Source organism: Oryctolagus cuniculus, chromosome 6 (genome assembly GCF_051225735.1).
Source record: "Oryctolagus cuniculus isolate XC-2025 breed Fujian yellow rabbit chromosome 6, ASM5122573v1, whole genome shotgun sequence".
NCBI classification, from domain to species: Eukaryota; Metazoa; Chordata; class Mammalia; order Lagomorpha; family Leporidae; genus Oryctolagus; species Oryctolagus cuniculus.
The window spans coordinates 68,185,356-68,198,072 of record NC_142872.1 but is presented as its reverse complement, the minus strand read 5'-3'; the positions used below and the strand labels follow the sequence as shown (position 1 = coordinate 68,198,072).

The window sequence follows — 12,717 nt, the reverse complement described above, 5'->3', positions numbered from 1 at the left end:
CCAGCCTCACTCCATCCCTGCAGAAATGGCCTCCTCCCCAGGGAGCCTTCCGTGCTTCCCTACAGCAACCCCTCCAAGGCCAACACTTGGGGCTGCTGGACATCAGCCGAGCTGGGTGGCTGGGGAGCGGCTGTTGGTGCCTGGTGTGGTGAGAGGCCAGCTGCGCTGTTGTGGTGTCTCCACACTCACAGCTCCTCCAGGCAAAGGCCAGAGCTTGTGCTCTGAGCCCATGCGCTGCATCGGGGCCTGGCAAGCAGCAGGTGTCCATCCGCGCATGTGCCAGGGGCCTCTGTGGCTCTGCCATCCAGCCTTGCAGGGCAGCCTGCCCTAGACAGGAATGTGGCCCTCACAGCAACACATCCAGGCCACGCCTGTGACTGTTTACCCAGCCCCAGTGCTACAGAGGCAGGTTGCCTCCGGGTTTTTGACCTGTGGGCTCGCTCCAGGGAACTTCAGGGACTGAGTCTGCCATGGTGAGCCAGCCCCGAGACCCCTGCCCTGACAGTAAAGACAGAGAGGGCCGTGGGCGGCCAGGCTAACGCTGGGGACCAGAGAGGGGCTCCTGGGAGGTGCCAGGACTCGAATGCAGCATGGGGAGCCTCAGACACTGTGTTGGTGGCAGCATGGACAGTCCCAGCCCTGGTGACAGACAGTTTTATAAGTATTTTCACCTCCAGGGCAGAGCTGTAAGAGTTCAATTTTCAGTCGCAGGAACTGAGATTTCACAACCCATCTCCACCCATCCCTGTGGGGCCACTCTGCGTGTGTGTGCCCGTGGGGGCTGCAGGTGCTCAGAGGGTGTGGCGGCCAGCTCTGGGCCCAACGCCACCGGACAGGATGCTGTGAGCCCAGCTGCGTCCTGGCACCTGTTCACCCTGCAGCACCGGGCCGGCCTCAGATCCAGTTCTCCCATATGGGTGGCAGGGACCCAACTACTTGAGCTGGCACCTGCTGCCTCCCAGGGTCTGCACTGGAGGAAGCTGGAGTCAGGAGCCAAAACCAGAGACTGAATCCAGGCGAAATGCCCACACTTCCAGGAGCGACTTTTAAAAGCCAGAAACTGAAGCAGCCCAAGCGGCCATCAACAGATGAACAGATAAAAGGCGCTGCATCTGTACATGACATACGCTTCAGCCTTAGAAAGGAAGGGCATTCTGACACACGCTACAACATGCATGAAAATCCTGGGTGTTACCCTAAGTGAAATAAGCCAGACACACAAAGCAAACCCTGTAGGATTCCGCTTCCGTGAGATCCTCAGTCATCGGACTCAGAGACAGGACACAGAGCAGGGGCTGCCAGGGCCTGAGGGCGGGGCAGGGGCCTCACTGATTCATGGGTGGTGTTTGTTCAGCAGGAGGAGCAGAATGCTGGGAATGACGGCTGCACAACCACGTGAAGTTGATCTCTACACCTACAAATGGTTCGGACGGTTGACTTTATGTTATGTGTTTTTTTGCCACAGTTTCTAAAAGGCCAGTGGTGACAGGAAATTTTCTTGCTGTCACAGTTCCCCTTGAAATTCCTTTATGGGTGTGGCGCTGAGGCGCTGAGGCGTAGTAGGTAAAACTGCCTCCTGCAGTGCCCGCATCCCCTATGGATGCCAGTTTGAGTCCTGGCTGCTCCACTTCCGATCCAGCTCTCTGCTATGGCCTGGGAAAGCAATGGAAGATGGCCCAAATCCTTGGGCCCCTGCACCCACATGGGAGACTGGGAAGAAGCTCCTGGCTCTTGGCTTCGGATTGGCACAGCTCTGGCAGTTGTGGCCAATTGGGGAGTGAACCATTGGATGGAGGACCTGTCTCTCTCTCTCTCTCTCTCTCTCTCTCTCTCTCTCTGCCTCTCCTCTCTCTGTGTAACTCTGACTTTAAAATAAAAATAAATAAATCTTAAAAAAAAGAAAGTCCCTTACATCACCAGGAGGTTTCCCAGCCGGTGATTAGTGGGCGGAGCTGGTGGGGTGCATGTGCTACAGAGGCTGAGAGTCTTGGTGGCTGGCACGGACAGGGCCTGATGTGGAAGGGCTCGTCCTGGATGCCGGATGCCTCTCCACTGCCTTTTTGGGAGGCGTGTCCATTCCTCGGTGTCTCCCTGTCCCGCTGGGGGCCTATGGCACTGTGTATGGGGACTAGGCACAGGAGAGTACTTTACAGAGTTCCTGAAAAAAAAAATGGAGTTATTTTGCTGCAAAAAAGAAAATTGTTAAATCCATGCAGTTTTTCATAATATGAATCCTTCATAAACATTTTATGTCCCTTTAGATGCATCATGGATTTCAAATTTTTTGCACCAAAATAAACTTATCTTTTAATAAATTTTCCATGGATTTTAAAAAATATTTATTTATTTATTTATTTGAGAGTCACAGAGAGAAGACACAGACAGACAGAGCTCCAACCTGCTGGTTCAGTCTCCAAATGCTGGCCACAGCTAGGGCTGGAGCCTAGACCTGGGAACTCACCCTGGGTCTCCCATGTGGGTGGCAGGGACCCCTGAACTCAAGCCAACACCTGATACTTCTCTGGGATCCAGAGCTGAGAAGCAAGCTTAGGCATGCTGATATCAGATGTGGTCATCTCTGTGGACATGTGAACTGCTAGCTCTAATGTGTGTCCCTCCACGAATTTTTTGAAATACCTCATGGTTTGACTCCAGCAGGCTTCGCTCTGTACCCATGGGATGAATGAGAGTTAACAACCATCAGTGCAGGCAGGCATGCTGGAGGAGCTCCGTGTGTGTGCGTGTGTGTGTGTGTGTGTGTGTGTGTTTATACAATGCCACACTCTTGCTGAATTGCACCAGGATCTGGCTGGATGTGCCAAGAGCCTTATGCTTGATAGCATCCTTTCACCCTAATCAAGTCCTTGGCATTCTTCCCACGGGACACGATCCGCAGTGCCACGGAGAATGAATGGGAGCAGAACAGATGAGGCAGGGAGCACTCCTGCTGCACGAGCCTCTGTGGCTGCTGAAATGATGGCTGTGGAGCCGCAGTCAGCACACAGAATGTGATCAGGAGTAACGGAGTGGACACGGCAGGAGAGAAACACGCACGCGAGGCCAGTGGCGTTCCCGTGCACAAACGCAACAGCAGGCCAGTGCCACCCGCACCCCGCGGTCACCGTTTCGCTGTCATTCCCTCGAGCTGCAGGTTGAGCTCGGTCATCATCTGAAGCCTCGAGGTGAAAGACCGCCGGGGCGCCTGGGCAGGTTCCAGGCCTGAGGGAGGGGGTGGGGCTGGAGTGCGTGGCCATCCTGGGACAGGGTCTCTGAGGCACACGCGCTGGGAGACATGCCCAGAGTGGCTGGGCAGAGTCCACTTTCTAACTTGCCCCCAACGAGGGCACGTGTCGCCTCCAGGCCGCCCCTGCTGCCTGCCAGGGCCCCAGTCTCCCTGAGTCCTGTGCTCTCCTGAAGGAGCCTGGCTGCCTCACCATGGCTGCGCATGCACCGGGCCTGGGCGTGGCACTTAGCAGATGCTCAGGAAAGCTGTGTGGTGTTGGGGACTCCAGTGATGCTGCTGAGAGCTGTGAAGGCGGGAATGAAACAGCGAGGACCCTGTCTGACCTCCCGTCTCAGCCTGAAGCTCTCCCATTTTACAGATACAGAAAGCAAGGCTCAGAGAGCGAACAGCTAGTGCCTAGTTCAGATGCTCACACCTGGCAGAGCTGGGCCTGAGCCTCACTCCCTGCACCTGCCCATCAGCCCACCTGGGCGCTGATGCTGCCATCCCCAAGCCATGGAGTCAGGGGGACACAGACTCCCGAGGTGGGACCACTGCTGCCCAGGATGTGAGAAGCAATACTACTGGCTGTGACGTCATGACAGCCCCCTTGGGACAGGCCAGCCTGTCCAGAGTGGTGTTTTTGCTCCTAAGGGCCCCTGAACACAGAAGTCTGCCCGCCTCTCTCCACTCTGGAGCCTTCTGCAGCCTTTCCAAGGAGCCGGGCCTCCTCCCGGCCCAGACCCCAGTTGGACCCAAGCCTCCTACCCCAGGTTTCCACCTGTTGGGTCTGCCGTGCCAGCATGCACATCCTTTTCCTGACAAGGCTATCAGGGTTTTGCTTTGGGGAATACCCTCGCCCTCTGATGGTGCAGCAGCCCTGCTGGGACCTTCCACGGAGGTCTCGCCAATCAGATACACCTCCCCAGCCTGCGCACCTGAAGAGCACCATCCCTGGGAGCCACACCTGCCGGCCGGCCAGGACAGCTTCCCAGCCAGAGTTGCACCTGCCTGCCATGAGCCCCGCATTCGCCCCTGCCCACACCTCCTGGTACCACTGTTCAGTCCCCACCCCGGGGCATATCCTGGTCTTTCTGTGTTTATATCTGCAGACCCCACCCACATCTGGAGTCCCTGGGGTCCCCGCACAGGCACAGGGCAGCCAGCATGGCTCATGAGGGAACTGGGTCTGCAGGGACACAGGCCGTCCTGGAGGGAAGTGTCCACCAATGCCTTCCCAGGCCTCTGGTGCTGGCAAGGTTTCTGGGGGTGCAGTGGTCCCAGCCCAGGTCCTTGGTGGGAGGCAGGAAAATGCCACTGGGGACAAGTGCAAGTCTGGTGGGACTCGCTGTGAGGTAGACACAGCCCTAGGAGGACAGACCTTCTGGCCACTGCTTTTGATGGACACATGGACCCCACAGGCATGTGTGACTGTGATTATCCCCGTCATCCAACCGTACAGAAACTGCTGTCCCCTTTGGTATGTGGCAGGGAGGACGTGGCTAGGTTCTAGGGCTCCTGGGGACTGAGCACATGTTTAGACTGTCCAGGCTTAAGAGCCTTGGAAGGGGTGTGCAGTGCTGTGGCACAGTGGGTTAAAGCCCCAGCCTGCAGCACCGGCAACCCATATGAGCACTGGTTTAAGTCAAGGCTGCTCCCACTTCCAAACCAGCTCCCTGTAAATGTGCCTGGGAAAACAGTGGAGGATGGCCCAAGCCCTTGGGCCCCTGCACCTGAGTGGGAGACCTGGCAGAAGCTCCTGGATCCTGGGTTTGGATCTGCTCAGCTCCGGCCGTTGTGGCCATTTGGGAAGTGAACAAGCAAATGGAAGATCGATCTCTCTCTCTCTCTCTCTCTCTAACTCTGTCTTTCAAATAAATAAAACAAATATTTTTAAAAAAGAGCATCGAGACTTTAGATTGAGCATTGTGATTTTAAAAAGGGCAGTCACTGGGACTGGTGCTGTGGCACATTGGATTAAACCCACTGCCTGCAGTGCTGGCATCTCATTTGGGCGCCAGTAAGAGTCCTGGCTGCTCCACTTATGATCCAGCTCTCTGCTGTGGCCTGGGAAAGCAGTAGGAGATGGCCCAAGTCCTTGGGACCCTGCACCCACGTGGGAGACCTGGAAGAAGCTCCTGGCTCCAGGCTTTGTATTAATGCAGCTCCAGCTGTTGCAGCCATCTGGGGAGTGAGCCAGCAGAAGGAAGACTTTCTCTCTCTCTCTCTCTCTCTCTCTCTCTCTCTCTCTCTCTTCTTCCTCACTTGCTAGTGATCCCTCCTCTCCTGCACTTCACTGTCCTCACCAGCTGCCAAACCAAGGGGCCACCCAAGCCCTGGACTTGAATCCCCAAAGTTGTGAGTGAAATAAAGCTTTTTTTTCCTTTCTAAGCTAGTTACTTGCAGGCTTGCATTGTGGTAAGAGAAGTGAATACTGGAATTATCCCTGCCACTCCAGCTGCGCAGCCTGGACTAAGCCCACAACTGCAGATCAGAGCCACTTCTGTCCTTGCCTTAATGTGGAACAGATTTTCACACATTTGTCCACTCTTGTCCTCTTGTCCTTACTATATATTTATTTTTTAAAGAAAGGTTTATTTATTTATTTGAAAGGCAGAGTTACAGAGAAAGAGCAAGAATGAGTAAGTGAGGGACACACACACACACACACACACACACACAGAGAGAGAGAGAGAGAGAGAGAGAATCTTCCATCTGCTGGTTCACTCGCAGATGGCAGAAACAGCCAGATTGGGGCCAGGCTGAAGACAGGAGCTTAGAGCTTCATCTGGGTCTTTCACGTGGGTGCAGGGGCCTGAAAACTTGGGACATCTTCCGTTGCTTTCCCAGGCTCATTAGCAGGGAGCTGGATCAGAAGTGAAGCAACCAGGACTCCAACTGGCACTCATATGGGATGCTGGCATTATAGGCAGCTGCTTAACCTGCTGTGCCACACACTGGCCTCTCATTATCCATTAAAAAATTGTGATAAAATACAATTCATGGGGCAGTGCTGTGGTGTAGCTGGTAAAGCTGCTTCCTGCAGTGCCAGCATCCTATATGGGCACTGGTTCTAGTCCCAGCTGCTCCTCTTCCGATCCAGCTCCCTACTATGGCCTGGGAAAGCAGTAGAAGATGGCCCAAGTTCTTGGGCTCCTGCACTTGTGTGGGAGACCTGGAGGAAGCTCCTGGCTCCTGGCTTTGGATCGGCACAGCTCTGGCTGTTGAGGCCATCTGGGGAGTGAACCAGCGGATGGAAGACTTCTCTATCTCTGCCTCTCTCTACCTCTGCCTTTCAAATAAATAAACACATCTTTTAAAAAATACACTTGACATAAAATTTACCACTTTAGCCAGTTTTGCATGTAGAGTTTGGCGCATCAGGTTCTTTCACGATGTGATGCAACCATCACTACCATCCATGCACAGAACTTTTCCTCATCAACTGCAACTCAACAGCCAGGAAGCAGCGCCTCCCCACCCTTCCCCTGCCTCCAGCCCGGGAACCCCGCTCTGCTTTGTTTCTGTAGATCTGACGACTCCAGGTGCCTCATACAAGGACAACGACACAACACTTGCTCTGTGGCGTGTCCTGCTTATTCCACTTGGCACAATGTCTGCAAGTTTGATCCGTGTTACGGCAGTAGTAACCCATGGTATACACATCCTATGTTGTCCACTCCCCCACTGATGGACTCTCCAGATGCTTTGTCTTTGCCACACTGCTTTTCACAGATGTACCACTGCCACACACATGTAAAAGAGCTCTGGTTTCTTGACATCCTCACTGATACTTCTGTTTTCCAGTTACAGCCATTCTCGGGTTCCCAGCGGTTTAGGTTTGCATTTCCCGATGTTTGCCAAAGTGGAGCATATGTCAGGTGTCATTTGTATGTATTCTTTGTCAGGTCAAGTCTTTTATCTATTTTTGAAATGAGTTATTTGGGACTTTTTTTTGAGTCCTGAGGAAGTCTTTATATATTCTGGATATGAATCCCTTCTTAGCTATGTGATTTGCAATATTCTCTCTATTCTCTCTTATTTTGTGGGCGATATTCTTGCTCTGTTGAGAGTCTCCTTTCATATACAAACATGTTTCATTTTGAGAAAGTCTAATATGTCTACTTCTTCTCTTGCTGTCTGTGCCTTTGGTGTTATATGCAAGAATTCACTGCCAAATCCAATGTGTACAAGTTTTGTCCCAATATTTTAAGAAGTTTATAGTTTTAGAGGCTGCATTAATATCTTCAGGGTTTTGTGTGTGATATTAGGTAAGGATCCAACTTCATTATTTTGCATGCGGTATTCAGTTTTCCCAGGAGCATTTGTCAAAAAGGCTGTGCCCCCTGAGAGGTCTTGGCACCCTTGTCAAAAAACACTGACAGGGTGGACGTATGTTAAGCCATCACTTGGGACACCCACGTCCCACATTGGAGTGGTGGTTGGAGCCCCAGTTCCTCCACGTCCAATCCAGCTTCCTGCTACTGCACCAGGGAAGCAGCAGATGATGGCTCAAGTGCTTGGGTTCCTGCCACCCATAGAAACTTGGAAGGAGTTCCTGGATCTGGGCTTTGACTTGACTCAGTCCTGGTTGTTGCATCAATTTAGAGAGTGAACCAGTGGATGGAAGATTCTCTCCCCGCCCCCACTTTCTCTCAAGTAAATAAAAAAATCTTTTTAAAAATTACGTTGATAATATATGCAGTGGGCTCTCCACCAGGGTTGGGGAAAGTCTGACCCCAGGCCACGTAAGGACCAAAGCAATCACAAGTGGGACTTGGATTTCAATAAATCTATAGAAGGTTAATTTTGTTTCAAGATTTATTTTATTTATTTGAAAGGCAGAGTTATGGGGGAGGGAGAGAGAGAGAGAGAAAGAAAATGAGATCTTCCATCTGCCGGTTTACTCCCAAATGGCCGAAACAGCCAGGGCTGGAAGCCAGCATCCAGTAGCATCCAGGAGTTTTACCTGGGTCACCCACTGGAGTGCAGGGGCCCAAGGACATAGGTCATTCTCCACTGCTTTCCCAGGTGCATTAGCAGGGAGCTGGATCAGACGTGGAGCACCAGGACTTGAACTGGCTCCCATATGAAATGCCAACATTGCACGTGGCAGTTTTACCTGCTATGCAACAATGCCAGTCCCAATTTTTAGATATTTTGTATGACTCATGAATGATGTTATAAATATCCAAACAGCCCTCGGCAGGAGAAAAGGTTCCCTGCCTTCATGAATCCGCAGATCTCTAAGACTGTATGCCAGTATCCCCTTGGGTTGCTTATCATTTCCTGGGAGCACATTTTGAAATAAGAGTAATCCAACTTTGTTCTCTGTCAAGATGATTCTGGTTATTTGGAATCCCTTGAAATTTCATGTGAATTCTAGGATAGAATTTTTTCTACTGTGCAGAAAAACATCATTGGGACTTTGGACAGGACTGCGTTCAAACTGTGGACTGCTTCGAGCAGCACTGACACCATAACAATGTTAGCTCGCAATCCACAAAGAAAGGACATTGCTCTACTTACTTGCTTCCTCTCTAATTTCTCTCAGCACTGTTCTGTGTACAAGTCTTCCACCTCCTTGGTCAAGTTTATTCCTAAGAATGAGTTTCCAAGTTTATTCCTTTTGCTGTTCTTGGAAATTGAATTATTTTCTTAATGTCCTATTTGGCTTATTGATTGTTAGCATGGAGAAACACAACCAATTGTGTGTGTGTGTGTGTGTGTGTGCATGCTGGTTTTGTATCCTGCAACTTTGCTGCATTTGTTAATTAATTCTAACACTTTCTTGGTGGAATTTTTAGAATGTTCTACATGTAAGAGCATATCATCTGCAAAGAGCTAATTTTATACCTTCTAATTTGGATGCTATTTCTTTTTTTGCCTGCTCTCTGGAAACAGCTAGCCGTCTTAAGTTGCATAGAAATGATTAGAGTGGCCAGCCTTGCTTTGTTTCAACTCTTAAAGGAAAAGCTTTCAGTCTTTCACCATTGAGTATGTTAACTGTCTTTTTTATGTATGATTTATTATGTTGAGATAGTGTCCTACTACTCCTAGTTTGTTGAGTGTTTTTAGAAAGATTTATTTAATTTATTTGAAAGGCAGAGTGACAGAGGAGAGAGAGAGATTCACCTTCTACCCACTGGTTCAATCCCCAATAGCTGCAATTACTGAGACTGAGCCAGGCCTAACTCCATCTATGTCTCCCAGGTGGGTGGCAGGGGTCCATTAGTTTGGTTGTCTTCTGCTGCTTTCCCAGGCATATTAGCAGGGAGCTGCACTAGTAGTGGAGCAGCTGGGACTAGAACCAGTGCTAATAAGGGATGCTGGCATTGCAAGCAGCAACTTCACTTGCTGTGCTACAACACTGGCTCCCTGCTGAGTGTTTTGATCATAAAACAATGTTGAATTTTTTCAAAAATTTTTTCCGTTAATAGAAATGCTTGGTTTTATTTCCCTTCATTCTGCTAATTTCACATGTTGAACCATCCTTGCATTCTTGCTCATGGTGTACAAGGGTACTTCAAAAAGTTCATACAGAAATGGAATTAAGATAAGCTTATTTTGGAGCAAAAAATACAAAATGCATGAAAAGGAAAAGCATTCAAAAATTCATGAAAATGTATATTATGAAAAAATTGCATGAATTTCAAATGATTTTGTCCCAAAATTAACTTTAAATTTCACTTTCCATGAACTTTTTGAAGTACTCTTACGTAATTCCTTCAATATTTGGTTTGCTAGTATTTTGTTCAGGATGCTCACATCAACGTTCATAGGTGAAATTGGTCTGTGTCTTCTTTTTCTTGTGGGGTCTCTGTGTCGTATGCCATCAGGGCAGTGCTGGCTTTATGTAATGAGTGAGGAAGCAGTTTCTGCTTTTCAATCTTTGGAGAAAGTTTGAGAAGGCTCAGTATTAACTCTTCTTTAAATGTCCTGTGGAATTCAACAGTGGGACCTCCAGCTCCGGCGTTTTTCTCTTAGGGGAGGTTTTCGATGATGAGGGAGTCAATCTCCTTCTAGTTTGGGATCTACATTTAATTTTCCATTTTTTCATAATGCAGTCTTAGTTGTCTGTTTCTAAGAATTTACGGTCCTTGCCCATCCAGCGAGTGCAAAATTCCAGTTGGCATCAGACAGAATCTGCCCATTCAGTTGTGGTCTGGGTGGGAGACAGCCTGTGGCTGCTCCTTCCCTACTCTCTCTGCACACAGCACCCCCTGAGCTGGCTACTCTGTTGGGTTTGGTTCATGGCTTTTTGTATCTCATTAGCTCTGCCTAGCATGGTCTGCAGAAGCCAACCATGCCTTCAGTGAATGACAGCTCATCACCTCGTCCTTCCAGGCAGTTAACCCTCACTCCCTTTTGTTGTCACCATCATACGGAACTCCACGACAGAAACAGTGCTGGTGAGAAGAAGCATCTTACACAGGGTGGGGTGAGGGGGGCTTCTAAAAGCTCATGGAAATGCCTATTATGAGAAAACTATGCATGGATTTCAAAAAGTCTTTGTACCCAAATAAACATCTCTAATTCCATTTTCCAGGAACCTTGGGATATACCTTGTATTCTTCCACTTCTCCCTCAGGACCAGCTAGCTCTGGGGACTGAGACTGCTCCTGCTCCAACCTCCAAGCTGCTGCTTCGTGGGAGGAGCTGAGCCACACACAGCTGCTGGCTCCACACGCATCCTGCAAGCCCCAGGACCTCATGGCCTCCGCCTTCCACGGCCATGAGCAAGAGCCACCCAGCCTGGCAGCTCAGAGCCCCACTGCAGTCTCCGACCTCTTTCCCTCCTCTCCGTGCAGAGGCCTGAAATCCCCTTGCTCTCAGGGGCCAAGCCAGGCCAGTCCTTGGGTGGGTGGCTGGGCCCTCGGGCAGCCCAGAGGCTGGCAGCAGGGCCACATAGGCATCTCTGCTTGGGGCTGCTTCTGCTGCTTCCTCGGGGGACAGGACCAGTTCCTGTGCCCTTAGGCACTGAGGAGCTGAACTGGGGCTGTCTCCAAGGATCCTGGGTGAAGCACCTGCCCCAGCCTACCCAGACAGGTTCTGAGCTCTGGGGATTTCAGTTCAAAAGAGATACAGCTTCTGCATCTCACTTCCTGTCTCCTTTTCTCCTCCATCCCTCATTTTTTTTTTTGTTAAAGATTTATTTATTTACTTGAAAGAGTTACACAGAGAGAGAAAGAGTGGCAGAGAGAGAGAGAGAGGTCTTCCATCAGCTGGTTCACTCCCCAATTGGCCGCAATGGCCGGAGCTGTGCCAATCTGAAGCCAGGAGCCAGGAGCTTCTTCTGGGTCTCCCATGCGGGTGCAGGGGCCCAAGGACTTGGGCCATCTTCTACAGCTTTCCCAGGCCATAGCAGAGAGCTGGATTGGAAGTGGAGCAGCCGGGACTCAAACCCACACCCATATGAGATGCCAGCACTGCAGGCGACAGCCTTATCTGCTACACCATAGCGCCGGCCCCATCACTGAATTCTTAAACCACCCTGCGGCCGTGACTGCCCGCTTCATGGAGAAGAGGATCTGGGTTCTGACAGCTGGTGGCTAATTAGTGGGCTTCCCTGAATCCTGGGGTGCCTGGTCCCAGCCCCACAAAGGCTGAGTGGCAAACAGCTAGGGCCTGAGGATTCAGCAGGGGGATCTGGGCTCAGCAGCTTGGAGCCCGTGGCGGCCACCTCAATGCCAGCAGCCCCAGTGCAACCACACCTCCAGGAGTGGTCTGCCCCCAGCAGTCTCTAAGGGCCTCAAAGAAGGACAGGTGTCAGCCCCCAGCCCGGGAATTAGGATCATCCCAGCTGTGGGCCTGGACTGTGCTTGTTCATGTAAACCCTGGGCTCCTGTTCTCTGCTCCAGGCAAAGCCTAGAGCTGAGACAGCCTGGGGCCCCTGAAGGGCTCTTCCCTGCTCCCTGGTATCTGAGGGATGCGGTGGGGCACGGACAGTGCCGGCGAGGCTGGGAGTGCACCTCGCCTCATCCTCGGGAGGCTGCCTTGCAGTGAGAGGAGGACCTGGGCTATTTTGGGGCTCCAGATGGCCCTGAATCCTGCTGACAGATGCTGCTATTGCTGCTGAGAGCTAGGGGCCGCTTGACAGGATCTGCCGGGTGCAGATGGGCAACTGAAAATAGAGCTCTGCTTGTGGCCTAGTGTCTGTGAGGCTCACAGCTCACGTCGGAGTGCCTGGGTTCCAGGCCCCACTCTGCTTCTGATCCAGCTTCCTGCTCAGGTGCACCCTGGGAGGCAGTGGGGGACGGCTGAAGTGCTCAGGTCCCTGCCTCCCACATGGGAGACCCAACTGGAGTCCCCAACTCCTGGCCGTTATGGGCATTTGGGGGAGGAACCAGCAGATGGACGAGCTCCTTGTGTCTGGAATAAAGAAAACAGAGATCTCCAACAAGGAAAAAGTCGGGCTCTGTCCTGCTCCATTGCTCATCCAGTCCCTTACTCTCAGTCCGTGAGCGCTGTTACTTCCGGGGGACACACTTCTA

The 12,717-nt window shown here is 51.3% G+C and overlaps 1 protein-coding gene across 6 annotated transcripts in view; it reads right to left on the bottom strand.

The window, feature by feature from the left end:
* RASGEF1C (RasGEF domain family member 1C) overlaps positions 1 to 12,717 on the bottom strand; it is an 89,270-nt gene that overhangs the window by 22,173 nt on the left and 54,380 nt on the right. For 3 of the 6 annotated variants that reach the window (XM_008274993.4, XM_070075815.2, XM_051833827.3), the window contains exon 2: positions 1,913 to 2,158. The exons of the other annotated variants lie outside the window; for them this stretch is intronic. The gene's annotated coding sequence lies outside the window, so the exon portion shown is untranslated. The remainder of the gene's footprint in view (positions 1 to 1,912; positions 2,159 to 12,717) is intronic. 6 annotated transcript variants of the gene reach the window in all.